The 15,082-nt window shown below is 37.2% G+C and overlaps 1 protein-coding gene across 1 annotated transcript in view; it reads right to left on the minus strand.

Annotated features, from left to right (window-relative positions):
• MDFIC (MyoD family inhibitor domain containing) overlaps positions 1 to 15,082 on the minus strand; it is a gene marked incomplete at its 5' end in the record, with an annotated part of 95,467 nt that overhangs the window by 58,729 nt on the left and 21,656 nt on the right.

Here is a 15,082-nt window from a genome sequence, read left to right on the forward strand (position 1 = left end):
AAACTGTATCTCTATTATAAGAGACTTTGCTTTACTCCAAGAACAAACTCTAGCTATAATAGTTAGGGAGATATTCTTTCCAATACATCTACAAACATTTGATTGGAAGGTTGCTTATTGCAGAAATTTTTAACTGAAAAAGATAGCTCTCTCCGATTCAGGGCAGAATGCCAAAGAAAGATGAATGATGCGGGTGTTTGTAAGTCTTCAGAAAAACAGGCAAAAGACTTTACATCTATAAAAATTTCACTCATATAGCATATAATGTAAATCTTAGGTTCAAGAATCCTGACATAGTCAAATAATTTCTTAAGACTACATATAAAAAATTTTGAAGTCCTTTCATGGTGTCATTTAACCAGTTTTTCTGGGAAAATTAGAGCAGTTTGTCTCAATATCATAAAGCATAGCTTAAAGTGATACAGTGAAACCATGAGAAAGAAACCCATTCTGGACAATATTAACGGTTTTGGAGGAAGATAATTATTCGAAAACACCAAAGGTCGAAACAAGAAGGCAGTAGTATGTAGACTCTCCCAAACAGGAAGTCATACCTATCGGTTCCTATGAATCATCAAGTACATCTGTAAGAAACCACTTTATGAAAAGAGAGTCTTTAAATGTTCAAGTAAATGACTGTGTTCTTGATACGTTTATCTGTTCTAGGACAATATATTCCATCCAAAACCTTACTGGTTCTCAACTCGTGCTGTACACCAGAATTACCTGGGGAGTTCAGGGATGCTGGCACCCTAATCCAGATTATCCTAAATGAATTTTTCTGAGATGTGGCCTGGGCATCAGTTTTTAAACTAATATACAGAATTGAGAACCACTGCTCTGCACAAAGGCATATAACTACAGATTCGTATTTCTGCCCCACCTGTATCTTAAACGTCACTTGACAAGATTTTTTTTCTTCCTGGGGCCACTGGTGGCACAGAGGTAAAATGGAGCACTCTGAAGGGCTGACCCATATAGGAAGGTTCTGGGTTGGCTTCTGGAAACCTCACTGAGTACACCAGGCATGCTTATGCCCAGTATCCAAGGCTGGCTGCAGCTTGGGGTGGATCACAGTGTCAAAAACCCATTGTGAGTTCTCTCTCTCACTTTCTGTCTCTAATGGAAGAAATCAATAAATAAACTTTAAGAAGATTGTTTTCTTCCTGCAGATGGAAAATGATTGTCTGAACACCAGAAAAATAATGGAAGATGCCAAGAATCTCTACCTATTCATTGGAATGAAATTAAGATTTTCTGGAGCCACTAAGCAAATAGTTCTGAGAGCTAAAGAAGAGATGCCAAGTATATATTAGGTCAGATAACCATCTTGAATCTATCACAAGGAAGAGGTAATTCTGAAGCAGTATAGTATATTGCAATTTTTCTAACTTTATATTCACTCTCATTATTAAATATGATCAAATACAGTATTGGCCTCCAATTAAGAAAACAGACTAGAATTTGAGGCTTGAAATAAGGTTATAATCTGAAAAAAACTGCCCCTTCTTACAGTTTCAGTGCATCTCCATAAACATCATCAAGTCTTAACCTTCTCCCTACTCATCTTCCATTTGAGACTTACTCTGGGATGAGAGCTGTATGTTTAGAAATCAGGATGTTAGCTGTGTAGCCCCAGTTTGACTTTTCAAACAACTCGAGTTCAGTTTTATCTATAGATAATAATAACTTTTCTATCTGCCCCACAAGGTTGCTAATATATCAAGTCAAGCCATCAATAAAAAAAATTTCATTAACCGCAAAACAGTGTAGTAATAACATTGTTAATATTATTAATAAAAATTCTTTAATATGCACAAACTCTAGACTGAGAAAATGAGCTCTTTAAGAGAAGCAAAGGTAGTCAATCTACAATTTTATGATAAATTACTACAGCTTAGCTAATTCAAAGCTGTCAGTCTCCTACAGAGAAACTAAATGTAGTCAAAAGGTAAAGACTTTCATTTATTCAACAATTAACATACATGTATTGGGAATAAATGCTGTGCTTGGCCCTGGGCTAAATGCTGTGAGGACTACAAAGCTGAATGAGACACCAATCCTGCCCTTAAGGAGCCTTCAGTCCAGTAATAGGGAAGCGGGTCACAGACACATGTACTATAATTTTGAAATTGATGAGTCCTTTAGGGGAGATGAAGATAAATACTGTGAGTCCAGATGAAGAGGAAGTCCCATAAAGCCTTTCTTGTTAGGCTGGAACTGTGGGGAGACACGTAACACAAGTGAAGCTTGGGAGAAGGAATATACTAGACATGTGGAGAAAAACAAGTAGCATATTTTAAACATGAAAAAAAAAATAGTGCAAGATAGAGTGAGAGGAGCAATGTTTATTTTATTCCTAGAATCAATAATCCAAAATCATTCATTGTAGTCCTACCATTATGCTAGTTACCAAGAATGCAATTTAGACCTTGCAGACATTAGATATGTAATTGCACAAATAAATTACAAATTGCAGCAAAGGCTAAAAGAAGGAAAGGGTGCAGTGAGGAATGGGAAAACCCATTTTAGGTGGAAAATGTTTGGGGAGGCCAGTCTTCCAAAGTGACAATGAAGTTTACAAGGAGATGCCAATATACAAAAGCCCAGAGGTGTAAAGGAACCCAAATGCATCTGATAGACTAGAAGAACAACAATGTGACTACCGTGGCAGAAAGTGGGGGGACAGTATCAGCAGAGGGAGGACTCTCGAGCAGAAATAGTGTTCGTCAAATGCTACAGACACAAGAAGAACGGAGAAGAGATCACTGACAAGTTGAGAAAATAACCTATCACACCAAAGATGAATAAGTATGTCTGCTAAACAGAGACCAAGTTGGGCTAAGGTATCACCTATGCAGATCAGAACTGGCTTTGGAGACCAGAAGCTAGTACTTAAATACAACCTAAAATAACCCAATGATAAAGGAACTAGAATGTACTCTGGATCCTTACAAATAGTAAGTGTCAAAATAGAAGGCAAAAATGGACCAATGGAAATCAACTAGAAATGGACAAGCAGAGAAGTACCACTAAGATTTAAAAACATACATTCTTGGGACCAGCAGTTAGCGCAATGGCTATGTCGCTGGACTCCCATGTAGTCGACCACGGTTCAAGTCCTGGACCTGGTGGCTTAAACTCACGCCGGGTGCACATGTGTGCATGCCCAAGATCCCGAGAGGAGAATGGAGGAGAAGGGATTGAGGCGTGGCCATCCCCCTGGGGAGTGATTTCTTGCTTTCTGTCTCTCTGGTGAGTGCACACGCCCTATAGCAAAACCCTTTCAAAAAAAAAAAAATACATTCTTACTAGGGCCAATCCTTCCATGACAAAAACATTCCTCTATGATCCGCAGCGCCTGTAGTCTGCCACTGTAGTTTCAGTGTAAGCATGGCAAATATAGCATAAGGTCATGGAATTTAGTGGGATAATGAAAGATGATTTGCAAGTTCCAGCTGGCTGGGGGAAAAAAAAGTCAAGTGACATCTAGGAGATAAGATACTATGGAAAAAATGTAGAGTTAGCAGATTAGGGACTGACTGACTAACGTAAGGTTCTGCCATTTGATTCTTAGTGACACCTGGGAATTAATGTACTACCAAGATCTCTTCACATCAGCTGTGCAGGCACCACATTAAATTTGATGTTGAAATAATAAAATGATCTTGTAGGCTGAAATTGTTCACCCTGACTTGAATTAGGCCAAACAAATTTGGACTTTAGGCCAAAAGTATTGTTAATCTCTATAAAACAAATTTTTATGATATATATGTTTTATCTCATTGGGTATAATTATTTGAAATGTAATAAATGTAAAATGATTCCTTTTATTTAAAAAACCTAAAAGGCAAGTTGTACATATTTAAATTAAAAAAAAAAAACTGAATGACCCTTGTTCTGGTATTTTTTATTTAAATGTAAAGCCAGACCAAAAATCAGCTACCTTCAAATGTCTGAATTATTAAAAACCAAAATATATAAGAATATGGGTTTAATCTTCCAGTAGAAAGTATATGTGTACAAAACTATTTGATAAGACTTTTTAAAATATACTAAATACAGGAGAAATGCAACAGTAAGAACATAACTCACAAGAAATAGTAGGAAAGCAAAATTAAACAAATTTTTATGATATATATGTTTTATCTCATTGGGTATAATTATTTGAAATGTAATAAATGTAAAATGATTCCTTTTATTTAAAAAACCTAAAAGGCAAGTTGTACATATTTAAATTAAAAAAAAAAAAACTGAATGACCCTTGTTCTGGTATTTTTTATTTAAATGTAAAGCCAGACCAAAAATCAGCTACCTTCAAATGTCTGAATTATTAAAAACCAAAATATATAAGAATATGGGTTTAATCTTCCAGTAGAAAGTATATGTGTACAAAACTATTTGATAAGACTTTTTAAAATATACTAAATACAGGAGAAATGCAACAGTAAGAACATAACTCACAAGAAATAGTAGGAAAGCAAAATTACTCATAATGACACCATTTGTTGGGTGTGTTGTTGTTGCTGCTGCCTACATTATCTCCCATCTTTGTGATTATGACAGACAGCACGTTTGTAATGCTGAAGGGATATCATGAAGATAACCTGCAGACAGGCCTCCACATAAATGATACATTAATATCTTTTTCATAAAGACAAAGAATGATGGGCAGCATCCAAAGATGAGAAGTATGGTCTTATTATGATCACACTGGCATGAATGAATCAATTATTCATGACAATTTGAGCTGGTAGGAGTCTTTTTTTTTCTTTTTTCCTGAACATTTTCAATCCAAGTTCTCACAAGTTCTCAGGGACCATGGAAAATATATTTAATTAAATAATGTTCCAAAGCAGAACAAATTCCTCCACCCACTCTCTTCTATGGTTCACTTAATTTAATTTTCACCCTCTAATATCAGCATCTGAGGTTTTTTTTTTTTTTTTTAATTTTTCTTTACTTTTTTGTACCTTTCTACAAAACACCTGCTGGTCCCATGTTTACTTATTTTAAAATCAGATTAGTGTTTTTTTTTTTTTTTTTTTTTTCAATTTCTCTTGACTTTTGTGTACCTTGCTACAAAACACAGAAGCCTGGGAAAAATCCCGCTTTTGATGGAGAACTGTGGAACATGGATTTACCACCAACTCCTGAAGACTAGTTAAAGAAGCACTGGACAAGTTCCAGTACCGACACTCTGCTATGCTAAGGCAAAGAGGGAATACGGCTCCTGAAAGGGATAGAGAGGTTTCCATCAACCCCCATCATTCTGATACTTCTCTTACCTTCTGAAATAAGCCATGCATAAAGCTAGAAGCAGTTTCACCAGGGCTATCAGCTGTGGCTGGATAAAAGCTGAGAACCACTGCCTTATAGTTTGCCCATGGCAATTTTACACAGCTCTACCAGCTGCTCATGTTTGTAACATGTCAACTAATTTGTTCAAGTCAGGAAAATTTCTTCATTTATGAATTTCAGAGACTTAATGGGATAAAATTAGAAAATTGCTATAGGGTATAGTTTTATGCTTATCGGAACTGGGTCCTCACTTTTTCAATGCCTCCAGCCAGACCTATCTAGCTTCATGGGTCTGGGACCAGTATAGTCAAGAGAGTCCCCTTTTCTAACAGGGTCCCAGCTTGGTGCTGCTATTGCTGAATTGAAATTCACAGCAATTTCTGAACAAGAGGCCCTACATTCTCACTTTGTACTACTCTCCAACTGCCAAGGTATGGAGCTGGTCCTGTCTCCTGCAAAACTTGAAGAAATTTAAATCTCCTCGCCTACCTGTAACCTCCAGGACTGACCAGGTTCTAGAGCAGCTCTAAGAAGCTGGACCTTAGCCTAGTACACCCCATAAAAAAATGAATCCATCTTCTTACAATCTTACTTGCCATTACCCACTCCAAGACAGCTTCCTTTCTCAATTGAATTAATATTAATGGTCTTGTAGTTGATTTCTTAATGCTTTCAGTACTTTCCATTCTTATTCAATTCCTTGCTATAGCAAACATAATGCTAAAATATAGACAAATTAAAATACAACCTGAGGGCCAGCTGGTGTGGTGGTTAAGATGTCTGGATCCCACATGGTCAGCTTTGCTGCTGAAGTCCTGAAGTCTTGGACTGGGGTCTTGAAAAATACACATGTGTGCATGCCTAAAATCCAGAGAGGAGCATGGACAGGAATGCTGCATAGCCATTCCCCCTGGGGATGATTTCTCACTTTCTTGTCTCTCTCTCTCTCCATTTCTCTCTGGTGAGCACATGTACCCTTTAGCAAAACTAAAAAAAATTAAAAAGTGCAAACTTGAATAAGCCACTTCTCCCTTTAATACCTTCCATTTTTCCTCAACTCTTTAATAGATTTTTTCCTATAATTTTTCACTACACTTCATCTAATGTTTTTCATACTAGCTTACACACTTCCTCAACTCTCCTCTAACTAGCCACGTCCTCCCTTACTTCTAGACCTGTAGGGTATTGTGCTTTGGACTTGAAACACTCTGACCTCAGCCCCTCCTATGCTGTGCTTCAGTTAGCTAACTCCTTTAAATATCATCATAGACATCACTTCCTCTGAAAGTCTGTCTCACCTCCTTCTCTGTGTGAGGCTTTGTCCCTCTCCCATGTGTATACACAGCATGGACTTCCCCACTGGAGCACTCATCACACACCTTATCACATCATGATAAACTGGCTGTTCCACCAGATTGTCAGTTTTGAATGCAGAAAGCACACCTATATTGTTCATCACTGTGTCTCCAACATAACACATTAGCAGTAAACTATAAGCATTTTATCTTAATGTAAATGATTTTTTAAAATTCAGTTTTCAATGTTATATTTTGACTCCTAATCTCGAAAATTCAACAACGTGTTCCACAAAAAATAATTTACATGTCAGTTCACAGAGCATTCAGCTCCAGGAAGTTTGAGGTTTGAGAACTAAAATTATCAAGACCACAGCATTTGTGGTCTTGATCATTAAATGTTATTTATTTCTTCAGTGGTTAGTATTTCTGGGATAATCTCTAAGCTAGTTCCCAGGTCTCAGCTCTTCCCTGATGCTGGAAGTACTCCCCAGTGGGAAAAGGGTAAGTCCTGTTGCTTCATTGGGCCTCCTTCACCACTTGAACTTCAATAAGTCTTATCTCTCCCAATAAGACCCAAAGAGTTTAGGAATATCAGGGAGAGATTGAAAACTCCTGACCAAAAAGAAGTAGGACAAAAAGAAATACAATATAAAAGCAAAACAAAATGTCATGTATATGATAAGAGTGAAAGGTAAAATAATAAAATAAGAAGAACAACAACATAAATTGTGCTTTACAGTATACAAAGCACTTTAAAACACTCTCATACAATTTTGACAAAACCAAATTGGATTGCTTACCCAAGCATTATGACAAGAATCTAAAATGAGACATAAAACTTTTATTTAGGGGAAAGACAAAGAGGTCTATGTACAAATACCTACTTCTGTAAGTTGCAAAATACTCTTTTTTCTTTTTTACATTCTGCAAATTAGTTTGTATACAACTTGTCATTTCACAATCCATTAAAGTCCTTAAGCAAATTCAAGTTTACAAAACCAGAGTAGCTATTAAAAGGAACTCATTACCAATAACAATCTCTGAACAGTAATGGATTTCATTATATGAGTGCATCAATACTGATGAACGACATCTATGTATGCAGTAGAGTCAAACACATCTTTTAGAAAATTAGAGAAAAATATTAATAGGGAAAAGAAAACATACAGAGAAAAGGATGAAGAAAGTGGGAAGTGAGAATGAGAAAGAAAGAAGGAGGAAAGAACAGCAAGCAAGGAAGAGGTGAGTGAGAAAAGAAGGGAGGAAACTAACATAGTCACAATTTTTTATTTTCTGAAGTTAGGCAAGGAAAGTAAGGAATAGGGGACCAACAAAGGTCCTAAATAAAATGTCATTCCTATCCACCTCTACAGAAAATTAATGTTTTCCATAGCACTGCTGTAAGAACTTCACTGAAAACTCTTTCCGACTAGCCTTAACAGTGAACGATAGTCAAATTTGGAAATTGATTGCTTTAATAATTTTAGAGTCATCTATATACACTAGGAACTTAATGTGAAAGAACTATGTGTGACTTGGGAGTAAGAAGGGGACTTGAAGAAATAAAAGTGAAAATGTAGTGATTTAGGATCTTCATCATAAGAGTTTAAAACCTGAAATAATAGAAGATGAGTAAAGCTTCTGTTCTCTCTCCTCACTAGTGCACTTAAATCTTCAAGCTTTTACTAAGCATAAACCATGTGGCAGAGCATTCAACGTGCTAGTTATTGCTGTGGACATAAATATTAAGGGTCTCAGAAAGATTTGGTCTATTTACACAGCCTGTCTGGAAATATAATCTGATGAAACCATGATGAGCAAGAAAGACAAAGCCTGGAAAATGCTGTTTCAACTCAGGCACAACAATAATGAAAACCAATAAATTTGTTGTTCTTACTCTCTTTTTTTTCTTGAAGAGGTGTTTTTTTTTTTGTTTGTTTTTTTTTTTTTGCTATAGGGCGTGTGTGCTCACCAGACAGACAGAGAGAGGCAGAGAGACAGAAAGCGAGAAATCACCCCCCTAGGGGGGGATGGCCACACCGCAATCGCTTCTCCTCCATTCTTCTCTTGGGATCTTGGGCACGCACGCACACGAGCCCGGCGTGAGTTTAAGCCACTGGGTCCGGGACTCGAACCGCACTCGACTATGTGGGAGTCCAGCGGCATAGCCATTATGCTAACTGTTGGTCCCTTACTCTCTCATCTATGTCCCAATTAATATATGCAAGAAAAACAATATGCATTTTCTTGTATAATCCTCAGAATAACAAATAGGGGCATATAATATTGCACCTCCATTTTAAAAATGAGAAACCTGGGTGCCACCAAGTGGTGTGGTGGTTAAGGATGCCGGACTCCCACATGGCCAACCACAGATCGAGTCCTGAACCTGGTGGCATGCTTTCTCACTTTCCTTCTCTATCCCAGTCTTGCTCTTGCTCGGATCCTCTCTGGTAAAATTAAAATAAGTAAATAAATAAATAAAGGTAAATAAAATAATTAGTTTAAAAAAATAAAATAAAAATTGAGAAACCAGAGCTCACAGAGGTTAGGTGCCTTATCCAACACCAGTAGTTAAGAATGCAACCAAAGTCTAAACTTTGGTAGTCAGTATCTATGGGCCTCCTGCACTCTGAACTTAAAATGCTCAAAAGAAAAGATGGGCAATGGTTTTTCTCTAGCATCTAGAAGCCAGACGAGTATGGTATAAATAATGCATCCTGACAACAAGTGTGCTAGGAACTTGGGCTCCATTCTACAACACAGACTGACAGTTGCCATAGACCAACCAATAAGATAAATGATATCGTCTATCCAAGTACATTATGAGGGCCAGCCCTATAGCACATCAGTTAAGTCCTGTGTATAGGCAGCTGGACCCCACACGAGGGCCAGTCCTATGGGACAGTGGTTAAGCTCTGTGCATAAAGAGCTGGATCTCACATGGCCAATTATGACTCCAGTCCTGACCCAGCAACTTGAGAAACATTCTGAGTATATGCATGATGCCCCAAATCCTGACACAATGGAGAAATGGAGGAAAAAAGATTGCAATGTGACCATCATGCTCCATTGGGGAGTGCTTTGTCTTGCTTTTTATCTCTTTATCTCTCTCTGCCAAGTGTACACAGCCTCTGGCAATCACAAAAAGAAAACAAACAAAATAACAGAAGCATGGCTTTTTAAAACCATATCATTAGCTTCATTTTTAAATAATGAATGATTAACTATTTCTTTCTAGACTAATAATCAGAACATCTAAAACTACAGCTATACAGCCATTCAGTCAGCATATTGAAAAAGAGACTTTCTCAGAGAACCAACTGGAAAATGAAAAGACACTGAGCAAGACAACAGAATGACTTAGTCCAATATGTACTCCCTCAAATGAATGGGCATGAAATATTACGGGGGAAAATATCATAGATAGCCTAAGAATATAACACAAACACTTCATCACCCAGTCTGGGTGTTACTTATCCAAGGCCTGCTTTATATACAAAGTGAATTCCAGGGGCCGAGTGGTGGTAATGTATGTGAGTGCCCATGGGAAACATCTGGGTTCGTGCCCCAGGACCTCCCAGAGCACACTGGATATGCACACAGGCCCATGATTCTAAGCTGGCTGGGACTGGAATAGATTGTGGCATGAGAAACCTATCGTGGTGCCTGAATCTCTGTCTCTGTCTCTCTCTCCTGGAGGATATAAATGATCAACTTTCTAAAAAAGAAATGCAAATATATAAAGTGAATTCTAAAGAAAACGAAGAAATGCTTCATATGTATTCAAACTAGAAAGCTGTATAAGAAATTGAAATTCACACCTCTCAAATGCTCTTGCCTTACCACCAAAGTAAGAAATGTTCTAAGTACATTAATAGCACACACAGGCATCTAACTTTCTTCAGTGTCTTACATAAAGGAAGCATTCCCTAAAATGATGAAATAGTCTTTCTTAGGAGGTGATGAGCGGCAAGTTGACAAAAGGTGAGAGAAACAATGGAGTTCCTAATGGCAGAATCTGTCCATGCTGAGAGAACGTTCAGATGGTGGCAAGAAGAAGGTTTCAATAGCAGGATGGGTAGAAAAGCATGATACAGCAGCTCCATAGAAGTGGGTGAGGGAGAATTAGAAAAGGGCTCGCATTCTACTGCCAATTAAGTGCTTACTATTATGAGAGTTAAAAACTCTTCAAAATGAATAAATGGGTTAAACAGAATGGGGATTACCATTTAAGTAGAGCATTCTAACTTTGCTTCAGATCATGGGAATTCTATAAAATCACAAAGGAGAGAATTAACTGAACAAAATAGTTTAATTTAATGGGAAATTTATTTCAGAAGAGAAGCTAAGGAAAATTTCTGGAGTTAAGTAATGACATTTAAAATTAGGAGACGTTTATGTAAAAGCAATGTCCAAGGATAAAGTTAAGTAATAAGAATTTTCAGAAAGACCTAGAAAAATCTGAGATAGAGACCTGAGGCACTTTATAAAGAGGAACAAAGAAAAATGTAAGCTCTCTATAGGAAATAATTAGAATAGTAGAATTTGACCTAAATTAAAGGAAAATATTACACATGCCTGAGTGTAAGCACAGGAATACACACACACACACATGCACACATACACACTCCTTCCTACCTTAGAAATTCCCCCAAAGACTGAGATCAAAATGTTACTTCTGTTCCTTTTCTAGTCTAATTAAAACATGAAATGTTGCCTATTGCCTGTTATCAGTTTATGCATATTATGGGTTAAATAGAAAAATTAATATTAATCGAGGTGTCACTTCACTGCAACATTTATTTTACTAAGTCAGAGGAATAGTGATTATTAAAACAAGGCATAGCTCCAAATTATGTACTATACCATATATGCTAATTTAAGAGGTAAGTCAAAATTTTAGCAAGTGCTTAAAAAAAAAGCTCTTATAAACTCCAACATGTACGCTCCATTCTAGATACAGAATTGTACACAAAAGTATTTTTCAGAATATGAAATACTTTTAAAACTGTAAAAAAATTTAAATTAACAATTAGGAAAAACAACTTTCCAATTATAAATTTTCCTTGCAAAATCTCCACTGTGTTTTTAATTCTTCACTAATTTGATTATTATTACTTTTTTCTGTTTTAACAATCTTAAGTGACTAGAATCTGGAATTGTCTTTTTAAATCTAAATTTCATAAAGAAAGAGAATCACAGTACACATTCCCTGACCAGATTGTGTGTGGCCTATTTATTCGAAATGGTGGAGTCCATATGGATTTCTTTTCTTTTATTTATTACTTCCAGAAAAGATTCTCTTTAATACATTAGCAACTCAAGGATAACCACTTTGAATTCCAAACCTTGAAAGACAACAGTATCCCAGACCTGCCACCTGCAGTATTTTCTAGCAGACTCAAGGAAGACAGACATTGTGAGGCCTTCAGTGTAGAGCATGAACCATGATGAGCCACAAGTGGGTGGTCCGCTGAGGTCAGGGTTAAAGTTCACAGAATAATTTGGAAATTATTCTCAGCTTGGATCTCGTTTATGAGGCCTGAGAATACACCCTTTAATTAGAATACAATTTCCAAAGCAGCCACTCCCTTGGCTTTCCAGAGCTCAGTTATTCTCAGCAAAGAAAAGTAAAAACAGCTTCATCACACTGACAGCTAACGGTCCCCTATAAATTATGCCTTAAAAGTCTGACAAAGACAGCAAGCATCTGGGACAATGGAGATTTGAGCTGCCAGCCCTCACTAAACCACTCTTAAGGACAGATGAAGAAACAGAAGTCATATTCCATAGCCACTCTCCTCCACTTCTTGCTTATGCAGCGGAGTTGTCCCATGGAAGCTTGGAAAAAAGAGTGGGTTGTGCACTTGAAAATGTTCCCATATCCCAGGCAGACTCATTTTTCTGATAATCCCTCTAGCCAGCCAACCTCATACTTACAGTGGGAACACTAACATCAATTCTGAGAGAGCCAGCAGTCGGCCTCTTCCAGTGCTCAGAGCTGGGGGACCCTCACAGGACTCCTCGAACAGGAGCCAGCCTGGGACCTGACTCACCACACAGATGTCCCTCTCCTCCCCTACCCACCAAGGCAGGAGCCAATCTCTCTGTTCTGGGCCAGTTGCTATTAGAAAAGATTTACTGCACCCCATATGGGTTAGTTGCTGAACAATTGGAAAATACACATCCCCCTATCCTCGGGGTTAAGAGAGACATATTAAGTTACTCGGAGATGACCAAGGACTCTGTTGGAAAGGAGAGTCAGACGGCTCAGTTGAGATGCTCATCAGGAGTTGGAACAGCAGAAGCCACCACAACTCAAACTTTCAAATACTATCCGAAATGCAGTCAAGTTCAAAGATGATAGAAAATGTTCCACTTCTGCAAATCCAGATATCAGGTTTTTGGGGTATTTTTTGTCCTGCAGATCTAACAAAGTAGCCTTTGTCTAGAAAAGTATGACTAGGAAAATAACAAAAATAGAGTTTTTGAAGTTTGCAATCAGGATTCAGAGTCAGATGTCGCCCACAAATATGTGGAGATGCTTGCCAGCTTATGTTTCGGAAAGGCGCGTCATTACCGTCTTTGGCCAATATCGTCTGTGTATCCATTCATCTGCCAGTTTCCCAGCAGCCCTCTCAGAGGGGGTTGTAAATCTATCTCTGCATTCCTCCCGTGCATATTAGTAAAAAACTAGACAGTTGTTCCCCAATCTTTTCGTGTCCCAAGGTACAGGATGCATTATTATCCCAATATAGAAACCATTTTATGCTATTCATAATATTTTTATCACTGTCCACTTAACCAGTATAGACAACAGAGTAAGTAATTCATTTTAAATTTCATGGTATGAATTCTGTGACTAAGAAATGAGCTTCAGAAAATAAAACAAACAAATTTAACACTTTAACATGACTCTGCACATTCTCATGCAACTGTGTTTATATTTTGGTTTTTGTCCTGAGAGATCTTATTCACATTTTCCAGTGTGGACCTTGGGAAAGGAGATTAGGGAAATAAATCAATTAAATGAAACAGACACTTAAAATTCTGTTACCATGAAGAAAAAAATTAGAAAGCAATAATTATGAAGGTAAATTGTACCAAAAACCCTCTTCTAATACTAACTAACTCTCTGACTGCTAGGACATCACAGATAAAATATACCAGTATCTTAAAAATATATATAAGTTTTATAACGGCTGAGTCAAAATTCAGAGAAAAGATAGTCAACATTGTTTTGCAGATGTTTACTTGAAATAATGTTCATTTGATTCTGTAGAAAAGGCCATATAAATCTTGTTCCTTACTAATTTTTGAGTCTCCTTTCCTTCCTTTCTTTTCTGTTTTCTAAGACAAAAGTGTGTAAAAACCAAAATGATTCTAAAATTAAACTAGCGTACTCATTTTGGGAGCCTTTGTTTGAAAACCAGAAATCTCCTTCCATCATACTTTTATGGTTGTTTGTTTTCTGCTAAATTGGCTTTTCCATTTTTTTCTCTGCTTTATTCTATTTGGTTTGCAGTTAAGTGTAGATACTGTATATTCTAGAAAGAAAAGTGTCCCAAGTTTCAAAGTAAGCATAATATGTAACACAAGAAAAGGTCTACATTTTTTTTTTGAAAAGGTCTACATTTTGAAGTTGTCTGAACTGAAAAATTACATTGAAAACAACAGTTGATTCCCAGCAATGATTTCTCCTGTCCACTCTGGAAAACAAATAATTAGACATGATAATTTAGTTGCCATGAACAAAAATTTTGAAATGCTCTTCATTTGTGGTATGGGGTGACCTCAACACCTACATATTTGTTACATAGGATAATTCGTTATATGCCAAGTCCATCTTGCACTTAGCTGGGGGAACTTCAGATGTAAGCTCAAGGAGGTTGAGAGGAGAACCTGACAGGAAATTCTGAGTAGAAGCCCCAAAATACTGGTTATTTTGGAGCATCCCCAAAATAAAATGAAAATATACCAAAGATTTTGTATATACTGTACAGTTAAAATTTAGGAACCAGGAAAGAATCAAAAACAAACAACAACAACAAAAATCCAAGTATAGATAAAATGTTAACTGTAATCTTTTGGCTATAAATGCTACCAAAATACTACTACTACTATTCTTTTCTTTTCTTTTTTTGGAGAGGTTTTTGCTATCGGGTGCATGCGCTCACCAGAAAGAGAGAGAAAGAAACAGAAAACGAGAAATCACCCCCCCCCCGGGAGGGATGGCCATGGCACAATCCCTTCTCCTCCATTCTCCTCTCGGGATCTTGGGCACACACACATGCGCCCGGCTTGAGTTTAAGCCATCGGGTCCAGGACTCAAACCATGGTCGACTACATGGGAGTCCAGCAACATGGCCATTACGCCAACTACTGGTCCCTACTACTATTATTTTCAAAATACTAGTTGTTCTTTAGCTCTTCTCCCTTTTAGTTTCACAGCTTACATATACTTAGAGTTGCCTGACTTG

Source organism: Tupaia chinensis, unplaced genomic scaffold (genome assembly GCF_000334495.1).
Source record: "Tupaia chinensis unplaced genomic scaffold, TupChi_1.0 Scaffold139935_1, whole genome shotgun sequence".
Classification (NCBI taxonomy): Eukaryota; Metazoa; Chordata; class Mammalia; order Scandentia; family Tupaiidae; genus Tupaia; species Tupaia belangeri.